Below are 19,900 nucleotides of genomic sequence, written 5' to 3'. Positions count from 1 at the left end.
GATGGCAACACAATCAAGGTGGCCACCGAGGTAAAAACCCTGGGCTTTTACCTCGATTCCACTCTATCCCTCAAAAAACAAGTTAACACCCTGGCATCCTCTACAGCGTACACCTGCAAATTAATCAGGACCTGTAGACCTTACCTCTCTAAAACCAACTGCATCATGCTTGCCAATGCATTAGTCATGTCCAAACTGGACTATTGCAATGCCCTCTATGCAGGTGCCAACATATCCATCATAAATAAAATGCAAATCCTTCAAAACAAGGCTCTTAGAGCAGCCCTGGACATACCCCGCAAAGCACATATCTCAACCGTTAGGAAAGACCACCACTGGCTCAAAATCAGCGACAGAGTCCTGCTCAAGACACTATCGCTTACCCATAAAGGGCTCAACAACACTGCTCCCCCCTACATTTCAGCCAGACTGACTAGAAAATCATCCAGGCACCATACTAGGGCTACTAACCACGACCTGCTCGAAACCCCTAGATTCAGACGCTCCAAAGGGGGCGGAGCAAGCTTCCCTGTCAAAGCTGCCCAGGCCTGGAACGCACTGCCCATTGCACTGAGAGCCAACTTACCCTACTCCAATTTTAGATGCAAGGTAAAAAACTGGCTCTGGACAAACGACAACTAACTCTCATAGCACCCAATGACCACAATACCGTTTGTCTAAAATGATTCTGTTCTCTTACCTATACCTGTACACTCCCTCAAAACTATAATATGCTAGTTTTTTTTTTTCTTTTCTTCCACATGGCGTGTATTGATATGTTCTTACTGCACTGTTATGTTGTTTCTCGCCTATACTCTGTATGTAACCTAAGCTTAAGTAACCTTGTACCTGCTGCGCCCGGCTACCCCTGGGTTTTGTGCGCATTATCAAATAAACAATACAATACAATACAATACAATACATCGGGCATGAGCAGGGGGTGGGTGGGAGGGGAGAGACACACGGGGCATGAGCAGGGGGTGGGTGGGAGGGGAGAGACACACGGGGCATGAACAGGGGGTGGGTGGGAGGACAGAGACACACGGGGCATGAGCAGGGGTGGGTGGGAGGGAAGAGACACACAGGGCTTGAGCAGGGGGTGTGTGGGAGTTCAGAGACACACGGGGCATGAGCAGGGGGTGAGGGGAGGGGAGAGACACACGGGGCGTGAGCGCGGGGTGGGTGGGAGGGCTAGAGACACACGGGGCATGAGAGGGGGGTGGGTGGGAGGGGAGGGATAGAGACACACGGGGCATGAGCGGGGGGTGGGTGGGAGGGATAGGGGCATGAACGGGAGGTGGGTGGTCGGGATAGGGACACATGGGGCTTGAGCGGGGGGTGAGCGGGAAGGATAGAGAACACGAGGCATGAGCGGGGGTTGGGGGGGATGGGAGAGACACAAGGGGCATGAGTGGGGGGTGGGTGGGAGGGATAGAGACACACGGGGCATGAGCGGGGGATGGGTGGGAGGGCTAGAGACACACAGGGCATGAGTGGGGGGTGGGTTGGAGGGCTAGAGACACACGGGGCATGAGCGGGGGGTGGGTGGGAGGGATAGAGACACATGGGGCATGAGCAGGGGGTGGGTGGGAGGGTTAGAGACACACGGGGCATGAGCGGGGGTGCGTCGGAGGGATAGAGACACATCGGGCATGAGCAGGGGGTGGGTGGGAGGGGAGAGACACACGGGGCATGAGCAGGGGGTGGGTGGGAGTCGAGAGACACACGGGGCATGAACAGGGGGCGGGTGGGAGGACAGAGACACACGGGGCATGAGCAGGGGTGGGTGGGAGGGGAGAGACACACAGGGCATGAGCAGGGGGTGGGTGGGAGGGCAGAGACACACGGGGCATGAGCAGGGGGTGAGGGGAGGGGAGAGACACACGGGGCGTGAGCGGGGGGTGGGTGGGAGGGTTTAGAGACACACGGGGCATGAGAGGGGGTGGGTGGGAGGGGAGGGATAGAGAAACACGGGGCATGAGCGGGGGGTGGGTGGGAGGGATAGGGGCATGAACGGGAGGTGGGTGGTCGGGATAGGGACACATGGGGCTTGAGCGGGGGGTGAGCGGGAAGGATAGAGACACACGAGGCATGAGCGGGGGTTGGGGGGGATGGGAGAGACACAAGGGGCATGAGTGGGGGGTGGGTGGGAGGGATAGTGACACACGGGGCATGAGCGGGGGGTGGGTGGGAGGGCTAGAGACACACGGGGCATGAGTGGGGGGTGGGTTGGAGGGCTAGAGACACACGGGGCATGAGCGGGGGGTGGGTGGGAGTGCTAGAGACACACGGGTCATGAGCGGGGGGTGGGTGGGAGGGCTAGAGAGAGGGCATGAGCAGGGGGCGGGGGGAGAGACACACGGGGCATGAACACGGGGTGGGGGGAGGGAGAGAAACATGGGGTATGAGCGGGGGGTGGGTGGGAGGGCTGGAGACACACGGGGCATGAGCAGGGGGTGGGTGGGAGGTATAGAGACACACGGGGCATGAGCGGGGGGTGGGTGGGAGGGCTAGAGACACACGGGGCATGAGCGGGGGGTGGGGGGAGAGAGAGACACACACACGAGGCATGAGCGGGGGATGGGCGGGAGGGAGAGCAACACATGGGGCATGAGCGGGGTTGGGGGGGAGGGGGAGACTCACACGGGGCATGAGCGGGGGTGGGGGGAAGGAGAGACACACACAGAGCATGAGCGGGGGTGGGGGGAGGTAGAAAAACACACGGGGCATGAGCGGGGGTGGGGGGGAGGGAGACACACAGGGAATGAGCGGGGGTGGGGGAGGGAGAGAGACACGCGGGGCATGAGCGGCGGTGGGGAGGAGGGAGAGAGACACACGGGGCATGAGCGGGGGGTGGGGGGAGGGAGAGAGACACACGAGGCATGAGCAGGGGGTGGGGGGAGGGAGAGAGAGACACACAGGGCATGAGCGGGGGTGGGGGGAGGGAGAGAGACACACGAGGCATGAGCAGGGGGTGGAGGGAGGGGGAGAGACACACGGGGCATGAGCAGGGGTGGGGGGGGGCAAACAAAAACACGGACATGCCGCACGGACATGAGTTTGTGCGACAGATCCCACTCCTCGGCCCTCTGCTGGCCACCGTGTGCGATGGCATGAGCGGGGGGCTGGAGGGACAGGGGACACACGGAGCATGAGCAGGGGTGGGGGGGGACATGAAGGACACACAGGGCATGAGCGGGGGTGGGTGGGACAGAACGGACACACGGGGCATGAGCGGGGGGGTGGGGCAGACACGGGGCATGAGCAGGGGTGGGAGGAACAGGAGACAGACACGCTCCTGCTGACCTGACAAAGCCTCTCATGCTGGAAAGAAAGATGGCGGGCGTCTCTGAAGCCAGACGCACTGCACGCTTTCACTGCATCCAATGAGAGAGCACGTAAGATGTCCGCGGACATCACGCAAGCTGCTGCCCCAATCACCTTCCTGTCCGCGGAGCGAACAGGGAAGTCCGTCTGCGGACTGAACACAGATATCACTAATTTTTTGTGTCCTACTTTTTGGTCATTTTAAAAAAAACTACTGGACGGATTTTCACCAAATTTGCAAAAGCACGCTTTCGGGACCAAGCCGCTGCTTCTGGTCTAAATTTGGTGAAAATCCGTCTAGCGGTTTGGGCTGTAGGCGCGAGCAACATTTTTTTCCCATTCAGTCTATGGGAAAATCAGAAATTTTGGGACCCCCCCTATAACTTTTCCCCCCCTGCACGAATACTCACCAAACTTTGCAAAACAATTCAGAGTGGGCCATATACTTTTTTTGCAAAGCTTGGTGAGGATTCGTCCAGGGGGAGCGAAGTTATAAGCCGCCCAAAAAGTGCTCTTCCTATGGAAACAGCAACTTAACCATATTATCGTGGCAGTGTAATATATATATATATATATATATATATATTGGACCTTCCTTTGTTTTGGAATGCTGTACTTTGCTGTTTGGGTTGCTACTGTCTCACATTCACACCCCTGTTAAGAGTAAAGCCTGCCCTCAGCACATGTTACCACAAAAGGTGAAGGAGGTACTGTGCCAGTTTCACCTTTATGATTGTGTTGGCTCTTGGTTTGTAGAATTGTGAGGCCTGAGCGGACACTTAAGCCACTGCTCATCCTTTTACTTGTGCAGGAAAGCAGTCTTTTTTGTCAAAGACACTGGCAGAGATTAACAGAGACTGCCTGATAGAGACTGATACTGATAGGGAGAAATTGACAGTGCAAAGAGAGTCTGGCAATGATTAGCACTAATAAACAGTTTGACACTGAGAAAAAGAGACTGACTGACAGAGACTGATCCTGAAACTGAAAGAGAGTGACTGATTGGCAGTGACATTAAAAGAGATGGAGGAAATTTAACACACATCATAATGAGTTGGACCTTAGCCCTTAAATTTGGCAGTAACACTATAACTGCCACATTTAAGAGTAGGCCCAATCATGTCAGGCGGTAAGTGGGAGTTTTACCTCCAGATTTTTGTTGGAAGTAAAAATGTCCCATTACTGCCCATTTTCAGCTGTTTTCAGTGCTATTACCGCTGGTGCAATTACTGCTGGCGGTAACAACGCCTCCAACCCCATTGGGTTCATTGGACCCAATGGGGAGTGCACATTTACTGCTGTACCGCTCCTCGGGATCCGGCGTTAATATCGCTGGACCAAGTAGTAGTGTCGCTATTTGCACTGGCGGTATCCTGGTGGTATTACCGCCAGGATTACGGCAGACTCCTGTTGAGGCACAGAATATGCAAAGATAGAAATTATGCAACACTCTGGGTAATGAGGAAGGGGGACAACAGGCAATTAAAAGACCACAATGTTCAAAAAGGTTGCTTCTTGAGGTTGCAAAAGGAATTAAAATGACCTAGCCTGTCTCCAGGGCCCAAACATGGACCAAGGGCACACATATCAGTGAGTAATAGTCTTAGGGCCTCATCACAAGTTGGGCTGTAGCCCTTAAATGTGGTGGTAACGGTATTACTGCCGCATTTAAGGTCTGGCCCTATCACGAGTTGGGTGCTAAATTTCTCTGGAGGGGAAAATCCCCTGTTTTCAGCTGTATCACCGCCGGCTGTATTAGCCTGCATAATTAGCACTGAAAATGCCCCATTGAATCCAATGGACCCAATGGGGAATGGGGATTTACTGTTAACACCCAACCCGTTATCCAGCGGTAATACTGGTGGACCGGTCGGTGCTAGGGCTATTACAGTCGGGCAGTATTACATCTGGGATACAGCCCAACTCGTGATGAGGCCCTTAGTCTAAATGGCTTAGTGGTTCGACAGTGTCGAACTAGGCTTCTCTCTGTTGTTCTTGGATTCTTTTAAATTCAAGGATGAGGCATTCACGATGGTCCAGAGTTGAGCTGGCGTCGAGTCAGGGTTGAATGGAAGGTAGCTGCGGTCTCGAAGTGTCTACTCAAGCTAGTTGGATCGGGCAGTCACAGGTTCACAGGTTCAGTTGGTGATCGAGTTGATTTGATCTGGAGGTTTATAGGTCACTGTTTAGGAGTTCGAACTGTGGCATGATCAATGCAAGGCAGGAGTATTTTGTTTGGTTTGAGCTCAGGCAATAATGTGCTTCGGGTGGCACAGTGCAGTGGTGAATGGAGTTGAACAGCAAACGTCGGTTCAGCCAGAGATGATTGCCGAAGGCAGGTTTGAAGGATCCTGGAGGTTCGCTGGGTGCCGAACATGCTTGATTAATGGTTCAAGGCAGGTCGGAAAACACAGTGATCTTGGCTGGTTGGGTTTCAGGGACCAAGGTTAGTCATTTTCTCTGGTGCCCAAACACGAGGGAGCCTGCACACAACTTCAGGGATACTGCAACACAGTGAGGTCCAGGGTGGCTGGCAGAGATGTAGGTCTCGGTCCAGCAGCACAGTTCACCACCAATGGTCCCTGGAGATGGTTAGGGGATAGACCTTGTTTCTGCCTTTGAACACCTGCCTTCACCCCACAACTGGAGGACTTTAGAAAGGACTGCTCTCTCAGTAGGTTCCATAAACATCCTCTTTTAGGGTTGAATTCCAGATATGATTCAAAGAAGTGGTGTGAGACTAAAGCTAGCCTGTTTTAGGGGACCAATCCCTGCTCTTGGAATGAGTAGACTTTGTCTTTCTGACATCACACGCAAAGTGCTTTGCTATAGAGGTGTAATTTCCTCAGTAATCCAAAATAATATCAAAAATGACAATCCAACGAAAAGATGAGATGTGCCAGTGCAGAAAAACTCTGCTTTATTTTTATGACTACGGCCAGGAGAAGCACGCTGCAAGGTAAAGCTCTCAACACGCCCCCAAAGGGGTCTAGACATCTAGACATTTCTATCCTATTAATCACACATTTGCATGTCACAAAAATAAAGCAACATTTTTTAATTCTTAACATTGTGATTGGCTGGCCTCTACCCAGCCCCTAAAAAGTGTGGAACATTCCAAAATTTTATATGGGGTTCCCTTTCACATGACCAGATAAACCCAACACACCCAAAGCAACATAATTTGATAATATTTCAAAAAGAAATACAACAATCCAATTAGCTGAGCATCTAACATCTACAACTTATACAAGTGTCCTTGTAAGTTTAAGTTTGCACTCTGATTGGCTGAGTATTACTCAACCAACCTCATCCCCTGCATCCCACTGAGCTTGACCAATCCCGTTGAGAAAGAGACCTGTGAGAGTGAAGGATATTGCTACTCAAAACAAGATACATCTTCCCATGACAGGCCCCCCTTTCAACCCAAACTCACCACCACCTTGCGGCGACCCTCATCTCTAGACATTCTGGCACATGCTATCTGGGCCAAATGAACCTCATGCTCCTTCTTCAACTTCTCTTTACTCCTGCTGTCCCTTGGCGGCCACTGTGCCCACAGCATGATTGTACTTTCATTTGCACCACCACTGCGTCACACCATTCTGCAACTGTTCGTCTGACCTTCACAAACATTGTTTAATGATGGGTTTATCGTGTGGGGCCAAGTCACTGTGTGAAATCTCAGTCAAACCCCTCAGAATAATTCTCCCTGCAACACCGAAAAGCAGCTCAGCAATGTGTCTTCTGTATCTAGCCTTGTTGTCTAAGGACTCTCTGGGCCTCAGCAGACAACATAACATGGCTAGTGTCTTGCTCATCATTACAAACATCAGCTACCATTCTAATAGCTTTAACAAAATTATACTCAAACCATTCCCCATAAATCAAAATTATTATTTTTCTAATATTGCTATACAACAAATATGCATTGCTACCTATCACTTCTATCATTCCCAAAAAGACCCTAAAACACATCCTATTTATACTAAACTGTTTCTACCTTAAAAATCAAGCAAAAAATTGCAAGTACACATAATGGTCACATGTGCTTGCCATAGTAACAACTGGTCCCAAAACCTCTTTGCCACTACTCCTTCCTTTTACGCTTTTGTGCACTGGGGGTTGGGTGGTGAACTTGGGGGCTTAACCCGCACTGATAGATTGCTCTAAAGGAAGTTGAGTGGACAGGAAAGAGAGCGAGTGGCAGAGAGAAACAAGATGGTGGAAGTCTTCCTCCACTGTACAGATGTCTCCCTGGCTACACTAAACCTGCCCCTCCCCTTCTCAATAGAATCAAAGTCCTTTAGAAATACAGCGCTGTGGTGTGAGACGTAGCCTTTTGTGAATGGGTGTGGCCTTTGATTCCTGTGGAGTGGCAGTGGCTGGGGAAAGGGTTGTACCTGCCCTTACAAAGGAAAAAAAGATAGGCAATACGCTAAGACTGCAGTCCTGCCAGTGGGCAGGGGATCCTTGTCTGAATCAAACACACGCATCCATTCTGCAGCTGGACAGTGAGATATTAATTTAATTTGACTGCAGTAACTATGAGAGATGCTGGCCACCATACCCAAACACAAATGACAAATCATCTGATCTCTCCTGCGACGCAGGCCACAGATTCCGCCCCTGTCACATACATAAAAAGAATGTTATTCTGCTAAGGCGCTGCTTCAAATTGTAGCGTTACTTTGACCCTTTAATCTATGCATTGTTTCTGACCTCGGCTTCATTCTTACTGACCTCCAATTGCCTGTTCCCTTGGATTGAATCAGACAGAATATTGACAAACCGGAACTCTCCCACTGAATTTTTTGCCTAACGTTTGTGTATCGATCCACCCGCTGTTGCCAGACCTGTTTCTGGATTCCTTCCATCTTAGCGCTGTCTTCTTGTATCCCGCTACACGTTACGTTGATATCTGCGCTGTCTGCTTGTATTTAGCTACATGCAACACTTGCGCCTTGTAAGCTTATACTGAGTCCGTTGAATGAATGAGTATTGCGCTCTCAAACAGTTACAGATCAACTATGTTATAATACCCGGGGTTCCCAAACTCTTGACCACCCGACAATGAACTGTGTACCTTCCTGGGCTCATATTCTCACCTTGACTCTCCTACATTGTCCCAATAAGACTCTCCTAACAAGGACATCTTGATTACTCCACTTGCATCAACAAACGTTTTGCTGCCTGGTGAACCAGCCGTACATAGTGCATCCCTTGTGCCGCCCGGGAGACAACAAATGCGAAGGTTATTACAGGGTGTTTTTCCTATCGTTGTTTCATGAATAACTGAATAATTGAACCGGCAAGAAACAGCCATTCGCCATAGGGTAAGCTGATACTTGCATGTAATTTCCTGAGAAGTTCTAGACACCAGCATCTGGGGTTCCGTGGGTTAACTGTACATCTTGGTTTTTTATAGGCTCAGACACCATACACCTTAAACACCAACAGTACCAGGTATACAGGGCACATTAAGGATATTGTTTACATTCTGTTCCACTCCATTTGTGCTAACCTGTTTCTTGTACTTTCATTTCAGCATTTGGTGCAGTGGTGCATGTGTTCCCCGCTCTTTTATGTAATCAACACCTCTGTCTGTCTAGACATTTAAACAGCAGAGGGGTGTATTTCAAAGAAGAGTTCCCTCATGTTGTGGAGGCCGGGTTCTGGGTGAATCATTGGCTGACGAGAGGTTATCCAGAGCCTTCAGCTGACAAGCGGTTATCCAGAGTGGGTCGTCTCATTGTCCTGGTCACTGAACTCGAGGTCTTCTAACCAACACCCCGGCCTGCTCAATGGTGAGTATCAGAAATCCTCAGAGTTTTGCAGTTTTTGATAGAGCAGTGCATATCTTAAATGCAGCCCTGAACTGCAGAGACTTGGCTGTCATTGCAGATGTCAAAAGGGCACCTCTGACCTGAACCTGCTCTGTGCCACTGGTAGAACATTAACTGCAAATCAGCAGGACACAGATACAGACAACAGAGCTAATTTCTTTAATGACATGTTTAAGGAGATATCTTTCTTGCTAGGAATGAAGCATACATTGTGCAGTATTTATCACTCACAGGCAATGGGATGGTAGAACGCTAGAACGGTTTATTAAAGGAAAGACTTGCCAAACTGTGTGGTACATTGAACAAGAGCTGGTTGCACTGCCTGTCCCTGGCTCTCTTTGCTTTAAGAAATCAACCTGGCTGTTACCACCACCTAATCCCTCATGAACTTGTCACAGACAGGTGGCTGCACTCACCTGTCACACCCACACACACAGCCTCTGTTGTCCACCATGCAGTGCAAATATTAGGGGATGAGTTCCAGGGGTACCTTAGGGAGTTAACTAAATCTTTCAGATTTGTATCTCAACAGATTGGGCCCTGCCATCGCAGCAGCCACTGGCTCGACTTAGCAACAACAGCTACAGCTCTTTCCAGGCAACTGAGTATACGCAAGGAACGTTGTGCTCAAGTGGGAGGATCCCAAGTCCAAACGGATTTACAAAGTGACCTACACCACTCCCACCACTGTTAATATAGCTGCCTGAATAGGATGGATCCACCTCAGTGATGTCCGGAAGGATACGACCTCTGTGTCTTGCCTGTTCCCATCACAGCAGAAGGAGGAAACAGGGGAAAAACATAGGGCAGTACTGGCCAAGTGCCATTTATTTCTCTGCACATAATACACCTTTTTGGGCAGCTAGATCCACTTGTCTCATCACAGCTGCCAAAGGACATAGGGATAGTGAGAAAGTATATACCGTTTATTGTTTCCTTTTCTGCATTTTGTCTCTCTCTTTCTTTGTTTGAATTTAATTGATTCCTTTATAGGGATGGGTTATATGAAGACAGTAGCAATGTATGCACCAAAACATGTTAGTATTTTTCCGGTCAGAGTCAGGAGAGACATTAGTAACCCGAGGATCTTACCATGTAGATCTAGTGATGTGCATCACTATGACAAATATAACTTCGGGTATCAGCAAATGAGAACAGTGGGAGGAGAGAAAGCAAGCAATGCCTGTATTGTTTGTTCACTGATTCCCCATGAAACAGCCACAAGCAGACTCTTTATACCACAAGAAGGGTCACTTGAGGTAGTACAATTCCCAGTGCACCTGGTCTTTTGCAGGGTGCAGGTGATGACTCTGGGATGCTCAGTACATACAGTGGGTAGGAGATAATCTATCAATCTATGATGACAACTATGTAAGGCCTAAAGTGATATCAGAGAGTGGCAGTGTACAAAAACGTATACTAAGGTTTCCAGGAAGAAGAGGGCCTGACATTCAGGAAAAGCAATCGAAAAATGGTTAGGTAACCACATACATTTCGGAGTACCAACATCATAGGGAGGGGCCAGCCTCATTGTGACAGACCTAGGTTGCACAAATGTAGGAGCTATCTTATACAAAGATAAATGTGTCAAAAGGCTGACTGGGTATAGAGCAGGAGGAATGTTTGGTTTGCCTAATACAGTGTCAAAAATAAATTAGACTTGTCCTGACCTTTGGAGAAGATCAGTGAAGAGATGGACATGGATTGATCAGTATAAACCCATTAAAGGAACGCACATGTCTGAGTTCTCCCTGTGTTTCAGAAACCATGGTAGTGTATTTCTGGGCTCAAACACCAATTGTAAACAGGCTGTCAGAATCTCTGACCTACGAGGAGGTAGAAAAGGCCAGATGAATATATATTGGGTTTGTGTTGGCATGACCTACATACAAATACCGGCATCCTGGGGAGGATCGTGTTCTATGCCGCCAATCTAACAGCAATCCACAACAACCAGATGATCAAGCTTGTCTACCAAATGCATCAACGGGTCCATCAATCCTTGGGCATGCAAAATCATCATCCTGGTAAGACTTACCTATCACACGACTTAATTGATAAACTGAACACACTTTCAGAGGAAAATCAGCTTTTCAGCAAAGCAGAACATGTCTTTGTTTTAATATTCGCTCCAGTAAAAGTGGCTGCAAATAACCAGATGGGAACTGATGCTGTGGCAAATGACACCGAAAATTGACTAAACATAATTAAAGAAGAACTGAGGGCCCTTAGAAAAGTAACTCTTCAAAACAGAAATGTCTCAGCCGTTGATTGCATTCAAGTTGTTTTTCCTGCACCGCATGCCTCTCATTATTCTTTCCATGGATTGATTTTTGTGTCTTCCTTTACAATATGTTTCAAAATAATTGTAAGGATCATCAGGGCAGTCAAACAATGTTCCCTGTGGACCAATTAGGTGACATATTTTAACCATATGAGGCTTGTCCTCGTGAGTCCATTGGTAGAACTTCCTTCTTTCCTGCACCCAATCAGCCCTTCAACTGATTCATCTTCATAGGAGACAGCAAATTTCATTTGAAACCTAGTTCTACCTCCACAATGAGACTGGCTCTGGCCTACACCATTGAGACAACATGATGCAGGCGATGCTGTGAAAACCAATGCATTCTTCCTATCTTGCTTTTCCCAAATGTCAGTCATTTGCCCCTGTCCTCTTCTTTGAAACGTTTGTATAAAATCACTCAAACCTTTGTCATGTGTTGTCATCTTCATCTCTACATAATTGTCATCATATACTGTTGCATTAACGTCTACCCTCAGTATTGGACCTTTTGTCACTGAATGGTCCACTTCATCCTCCATAAAGCGAGGTGAACTAAACAACTTGCTATCTGTGGTGGCATCTCTTGAGGTAACAATAACGTAGGTGTGGCTGCCCCGCAAGGGATCAATGAACAAACAAAGCAGGGGTCACTCGATATCTCTCTTACCACTGCCTGCATGTGGCAACACCACATCTTTTCCTCTGTGTGCTAATGCCCACCATCAGGTCTACATGAAATAACACTGGGGTTGCGTGTTCAGTGCTAGTAACATTGTAAGACCCACCCTTTCAAGGAACAAAGCATGCAACACATTATATAAAAAAGCACATAATGCAAAGAAGAAAAACAAGATAAGATATGCACAGTTTAAATTCATCTGTGTTTCTCTGATATCATGTTAATGTTAAATGATATATCCACTGCACACTAACACCACCGGAGTGGTCCCCTGGTAATCTGGCAGATCGGAAAGGTAAGAGGGCGGGGTGTGTTAGTGGAGCATAGGTGGGCCACGGTAGAGTGAGAAGATTATGATGTACTGTTGGCAGCTTCAGTTTGGTTAGCACTGTTTGCTGAGCATGGGTGCAGTTTATGGATCGGTAGAGACCATGTGCTGTTGTGCGAGACTATGTGTGGTTTGTTTGGTTGTTGCAGTGTAGTGAAGTGGGTGAGGATCGATGCTCAAGAACATGGTTGGGGTTGTTTAGCGTTTGAGGGGTGTATGCAGAGGGGAGAGTTGAGGTTTAGCAGTTTGGTTAGTAGGGCTTTTTTCTTACCTTGTTACTTTTGGACATTCAACACCTGCCGATTCCCTCGCCGTGCTCTGCGCCAGTGGTCTCTTCTCTCTTTATCTGTTTGGCGGTATGAGGGTACAAAGGTGGGAAGCACACCCCCCTTTGAGTCAAGGAGTGTATGGAACTAGGATTGCTTGTAGGTCACCACTGGGGTTCCCTGCCATTGCCTATCTAAGTTTCTAGGTACGGTGGGTTCCCTCCTGGGTTTCCTCCCTCTGATTTCTGAGTGCTCCCTGTCTCACTGGGTTCTGTTTATTGGTTAGTGCTCCCTCATCTGCAGCTAGTGTGCCTATCCTTCGGCAAAGCCTATAGTAGTATGGTGGTTCGGGAGTGGGTATGTCATGGATTCCCTCCCTCCCCAGATTCTACCTTCCATGTGCATTCATTGAGGACCATTTAATTTTCAGTGGTGTCTTAGTGTTTCCACCCGTTCCCGTCCGATTGTGAGCTGAAGAGCCAGGTTTTAAGTGATTTTCTAAATCTTAAGTGATCCTTAGTATTACAGATTTCTTATGGAAGGGCATTCCATGTTTTGGTGAAACAGTAGTGGTGAAACAGTAGTCTCTATTCACCCAAATGGACGTATGAAAGTTAGGATTGTACCCCCTTTTTATTCCCCCTCATCTTCCTTCAATTTTTGGAGGAGGCGTATGGTAGTCTTGTCTTTCTGAACATCGCTGAGGTGAATCCATGTCTTTCTGAAAGAGAACTTGACTGCTGTGGAAGTAGCAGAGATCACCTTGTAGGGTCAAGTAAATTGCATATGTTTACACTTGTGCACAAAGTTCTACATGAAAACGTGATTGCCTTGGAAGAGTTGTGTTTGCAGACACTGTGATGACACTTGTGGTGCCCGTGATGACTCGTCTACAGTTGGACAATGATCGGAGCAATGGGGCACAACCTTTCAAGATATAAACCTGACAGATATTGTTCACTCCTTAAGGTACTCCTGGAATTCTTCCCCTAAAATGTCAGAATTGTAGGCATCTGACAATGTGCGTGTGAGTGTGAGAGGGGTGTGCATCTTTCTGCCTGTTTTGATTTCATGCAGGTTGAAGTGATCAGAACCTGACTGATTGTGCAGCGCAAAGAGAGCAAGGGTCAAACAGCATAACCAGCTCTTGTACAGTGTATCACATAATCTTGCAAGCTCAGTGCTTTAAGTGGGATGGTAAATTGATGGTGGACTCACGTTAGAGACATGGCCTAAGTACATGCATACTTAGGCCACGCTCTTAATGAAAGCCCCTGAGGTTAAGGGGAAGAGCTGATGAAAGCAGGGGAGCAGGGGAACACTGGCATTAGTACCTTTAGTGCACCCAGCCCATCCTTTTAAACCGAAGGGCGGGCTGTGCACACCAAACGTGAGACACCAGTGCACCCTAACTCTCGCACGCAGCAGACAGCCCTTTCATTCAAGGAGCCGCATTGTTAAAAAACACAGGCTCCTTGATTGAAAGGTTGTCTGCTGCATGATGAATTTGTGCTCAGGGACAGAAGAAGCGCTGGAACGCCTGGCTCTTCTTTTGTTTCTGAGTAAAGAGTCACCCTGTAGCATTAAGCCCTTTAACTTGCCGGTTGAATGGCTTCAGGCGTAATGACTCCTTACTCAGAAACAAAAGGAGAGACTGGGCACTCCATCACTCCTCCTGTTTTCTGATTACAGAGTCACCAGGCATCTGTGTGGCCAATACCACAGTTACACACACTGTATTCATTTGTCAGTACTTCGGTTTACAAAAAAAGAAAAGGTGATGCCTTTTGTTTTTAATAATCTGAAGTGCTGACTCCTGCAGGGAGCCCGAGTAACCATGGCATCAGCTACACTGGCTGCCGGAGCTGTCAGTGTGGCTGGGGCTAGTCGGGAACACTTAAATCCCTGTGCAATCCTTTGTTTCAACAACCCCTTGAGGTGCTTCACTATTTCATTGGCTTGTGGGTGATAAATGGAGCACAATGTGCGTTTTTTTCCCTACAAAGAGCAGATTTATTTGAACATTTCATTGAAAAAGTGTGTCCCATTATCTGATCTGAGACCATCATAAATTATCCATCAGGAAACACTTCACACTTCATGCACCAAAAATGTGGCTGCTAATTTTGCATTAGGAGGGACACAGGGACTTGCCTCAATCCATTGGAAAAATGGGCAAACCACAAAATCAGATAATGAAAGTTACTGCACCTGTTAAGCATGTCTATGTAATCAATATGCAGGTGCCGAAACATCCCTGAGGTGTGGGGCAATGTCGCTTTCCGTGTTCTAAGAGTGTGACCAGTAGTTTACCTTTGACGAGTAATACAAGTTGTGGTCAGTAGGAGACATAGAACACCCCATTTTTGTCAATAACTGTTTATTAAGCTGGGAAGCTCGTGCTTGTAATTCAATAATTTGGGTCAGTGGAAGTATATTGCAAGGCACAGGGATTTCTAGTTGATGTAAGGATAATTCAGAGAAAACTATAGCATTGGGGTTATCTAAATAAATTGCATCTTTTGCTGCCAAATTTGCTGCACTGTTACCATAAGCAATTGGGTCTGTGTTGTGTGTGTCAGATGTGAATATTACTACCGCAACGGCTGTAAGGAGAGACAATGCATCTATTAACCTGGAAAGTAACGCACCATCTGTACTGGCATGTCATTTTTGTTATCCTCTCATGTGCCATTTGGACAAGCCTGAATGTACTGTAGATGTGGCATATGCTGAATCTGACTAAATGGTACTGGAACACCCATGGGACAATTCGAATGCATGATTGAGGGCCATAATAGTGTGAGGATAACAGTACATTTGCTAAGACATGGCACTCCCCTGAGTCGAGACTCACCACTGCTGCTTTTATGTGCCCTATTACTGAGTACTGATTGATCGTTAATGAACCATCAATGAAGAGCACTTCCTCCTCTTCAAGCTCATCTTACTGAACGTGGGCAGTGTCATCAGTAGTCTACTCATACATAGTGCAATCATGTACTGGGCCATTTGGTTGTACTGGCACTGCAATGAATGTTGCTGGATTAACTGTGTGACACCTGATAATGTGAATGAAGGGGTTTGACAAAATGTCCTCATACCATGATGCTCGCTGAGTGAGGAGAGTAGATTTAAAATTTTAAAGGTTTGCAAAAACTGCATGCTGTATGTATAGACTGACAGGGCACCCCATGGTACTAATTTGATATTTTCTGTATGGCCTTGCAGCAGCTGCCAGAGTCTGCTCACATGGGAAGTGTCCCTGCATAACCAGGTCAAGGAGCCCACTGTAATAAGCCAAAGGCATATGCCCCAGTGTGGTCCTTTCTCTAAAGTGAGACAGAAACTAATCCCAATTCAATAAAATGTCAAAAGGACTTTGTTAATAATATTCACAGAGCCTATATATTTTCTCTTACGTAAAAGATGTTGCACCCCATATTAACAGTTGCACTTGGGCAATTTCAAGAAATCAATCTGCAAACCAACAAATGGCCCATATCGGGGAGGATGTTCCCCTTGCCTCACCAGCACACCTTTCTAAAAACGGCTGACAATACTCTTGAGCCATTTTAGTGAATTCATGTGCATAGAATGGCTCTCCCACCAACATTATCATTTCATCCCTACCTTTATGTGCAGATGCATGATACATTTGGACCAAATGGGATTCTAATATTGTTCGACCCAATAACCAACCCTGTTCATCTCTCCATAGAGAGTCCTCATGCAACCGTCACCATTCAAAATCCAATTGGCCTTTTGTTACGCTTAGCTGGTTCCCACAGGGGCGTCGATCGGACCCGGACAGCTGCGGTCTCCACCAACGTGATGCGTAGTGCTGAGATGACTGTCTGGACTGGCCCGCCTAATCTCGTCTGCTTGATCCATAGAAGTATTCTCCTGCAAGTGGAGAAAGGGATTTAGCCACCCGTGGATTTGAGTTATAGCACTCTCCCACTGTTCTCGTTTTCCATTCTTGTCACCTCCGATATCCCCTTTTAGGAACCTCACCTTATGTTTTTAAATGATGAGCTCTCCATCCTGCGTGGATTGCAGGGGCGTGTAGATGCCAGTTACTTCACTGGTTTGAAGGCGTGGGAGAGTTACGGAGAGTATTGACTCTGAGGTTCCTGGCAAGGTTCAGTAAGTATCAAGTTCATAGAGTTCAATATGTCCGATGATTCACTCTTGTCCCCCCTTCCTTCCTTGTCTTGCAGGTAAGATCGTGAGAAGATACCCTCGTGCAGTTGGTGGCGCTCAGGTAAGAGTCTGTAATACCCGGCGCCGTCCGGTAAATGTTGCAGGTGTTTGACGTGTTGTTTTCCCTCCCTTTGCAGGTGCGGCACATGAAGATGTGGAGAGTTATAGAACAGTGCCTCCGGTGGTAATCAGGTAAGTCTATGGTGATAAGTGTTTTATTTGTTGGTTTTCTCGGCTCACCTTGTTGTTTTCTTTTGTCCCTCATGTGCCGGAGTTCGGCGAAGAAATGATGGAAGCAGCGCCGATTCAAAAGATGCTGCGAGGACTGGTGAGTATGGCGTGGCGCTGCAGCTGGAGATACGCCGTGTACAGAAATGATGTTCTTTCCAGGTCCGGAGTCGAGATGGATCCGAAATCAGGTGAGGAATTCGAGTTTGTTTTCTAATCTTGTCCTTTTCTTTCCTCTTGGTTTTAGGAGCTCCAGATTCGAGGCGGGCGTGGCAGAAGACTGGATGCAGACTGCAGGCACAGTGAGCGTTACGCTGCTGGATGCAGAATAATGCAAAGCGTGTGCTGTTGTTCGGGTGTGGTTTAAATAGCCTCCAAAGTAGTCCCAGGTAAGAAGTCCCTAGAACCATGCCCGAGTAAAAAATAGTCCCTGTAATAAAATAGTCCCATCCAGGCCTCACGTTGGCTTGGACTCACTAGCAGCATGGACTGCATCAGGTAAGTGAAGTCTACGAGCCTGGCGCCTATGGCCCAGGACTGGTTTCTATAATGAGCCTGACCGCTTAAGGTGCCAGGACTGAACCCAAACAGCCCCCAGTCGGGGCTGTTGGGGTTTTAATAAGTATCTGGATGCCTGCTCCCAGAGCTGATGGGCTTGACCCTGATGCCCGGGGGTAGGCATCATGACAGCACTCCCCACCAAGGCCCCTCCTAAAGTTATTCTTCCCCTTAGCCCTGGTTTGTCTGGGAAGTCCCGATGGAATTTCTTCACCAACTGAGGTGCATGAACGTGGTCACTAGGCTCCCATGATCTTTCTTGTGGTCCATAGCCCTTCCAATCGATTAAATAAAAAAGTTTTGATTTAACCATCTTGGAGTCCAGGATATTTTTTACCTCGAATTCAGGTTCTCCATCTATCAAGATGGGGTCGGGTGGTTTGGTTAATCTTGTCCCTGGTTGAACTGGTTTTAAAAGTGAAACATGAAAGACAGGATGAATTCGCATATTAGAGGGTAATTCCAATTTGAATGCCACCGGGTTAATAATGGCCTTAATGGTGTAAGGTCCCAAATATCTAGGGTTGAAAGTCTGAGTTCCCTTCAGGGGTATGTGTTTTGTAACCAGCCCAACTTGATCCCCAATCTGGTATTGTGGAGTTTCACTTCTATGTTGATCAGCATTTTTCTTATATTTCTCTTTTGCTTGTTTCAAATGTTCTGTTGCCTCTTTAAAGGCTTGTGTAATAGTAGAGTGCAAATGACTAACTGCAGACATTTCTAAATGCTAAGGCCAATCTAGTTCTGAGGTTCGAGGGTGATGTCCATATATGGTATAAAAGGGGCTTTGTCCGGTTCCTGAATGTACAGAGTTACTGTATGCATACTCGGAAATCCATAAAATATCTTTCCAATTACTTTTGGTCTGGTGTAGCATGCAACGTAGGTACTGTTCAAGGGTCTGGTTGGTCCTCTCCATCTGCCCATCGGTCTGGGGATGGTGACTGGTTGATACCCTCATGTCGATTTGCGCCAATTGACAACATTTCTTCCAAAAATGTGAAATGAATTGACTACCTCGGTCAGAGACCAATACGGAAGGAAATCTGTGTATTCAAACAATGTTTTCGAGGAACTCCTTGGCCAGAATTGAAGCAGAAGGTAATCCCTTTAAAGGAATAAAGTGGGCCATCTTGGAAAAAAGATCCACAATGACTAGAATGGTGTTAAATCCATTACATGGAGGTAGATCGGTAATAAAGTCTAAAGATAAGGGCCCTCATTACGACCCTGGCGTTGGACCATGGTGCTAATAGCACCATGGTCCAGGACGGTAACTTACCGACTCCGCCATGGCGGAATGGGGAATTACCGTCCCATTCCGAGGTTGACGGGGCGGTAATTCCCCATGCCGCCATGGCCCTTCCCCATTCCAATTTTTGCCCCATAGGGCTCAATTGGAATGGGGAAGGTGCTAAGTACGGTGCCGCAAATTGCGGCACCGTACTTAGCACCAAGGTCCCTTTGCGGGTTGGTTTTTAATGCCTGCAAAAAGCAGGCGTTAAAATCGCCAACCCGCAACGGGACCTCGTAATCAGGCGTTAAGGGGTTAACGGCACCGCCACCTTTTACGGCGCTGTTAACCCCTTAACGCCAGGGTTGTAATGAGGGCCAAGGTGTGCCATGGTGTAGGTGGAATATCCATAGGTTGTAAAAAGGCCAGCTGGTTTTTTCTTCTGACCTTTGTTTTGGGCACAAATGCCACACGACATCACAAATGACTTTATGTCTTTTTGCCAGGTAGGCCACCAGAATTGTCTCTTAATTTTAGCTTCAGTTTTTGCGATACCTGGGTGCCCTTCCATCACGGTGTCATGAAAATTAGAGATGACTAGTTCTTGTAGTTACAGCCGGGGCTGTTGGGGTTTTAATAAGTATCTGGATGCCTGCTCCCGGAGCTGGTGGGCTTGATCCTGATGCCCGGTGGTAGGCATCATGACACCTTTTCATCAGATGGTGCACTTCTCTGTATATGTGCTATGTACTCCAATGTTTTATATAGTGTCTCTCCTTTTCTGTCTGGATAGGTAACACATACACCTCACTGTCCTCAGAAGTGGCCGCTAACTATGCTGTTCCATCTGCAAAATCATTGCCACAACTTATTCAGTCATCTAGTACCTGGTGAGCTGCACACTTCATAATGGCAATTTATTCTGGTAACATTATAGTATCCAA

Source organism: Ambystoma mexicanum, chromosome 9, assembly GCF_040938575.1.
Source record: "Ambystoma mexicanum isolate Mex_15411 chromosome 9, UKY_AmexF1_1, whole genome shotgun sequence".
Taxonomy (NCBI): Eukaryota; Metazoa; Chordata; class Amphibia; order Caudata; family Ambystomatidae; genus Ambystoma; species Ambystoma mexicanum.
Note: the sequence above shows the minus strand (reverse complement) of the source record.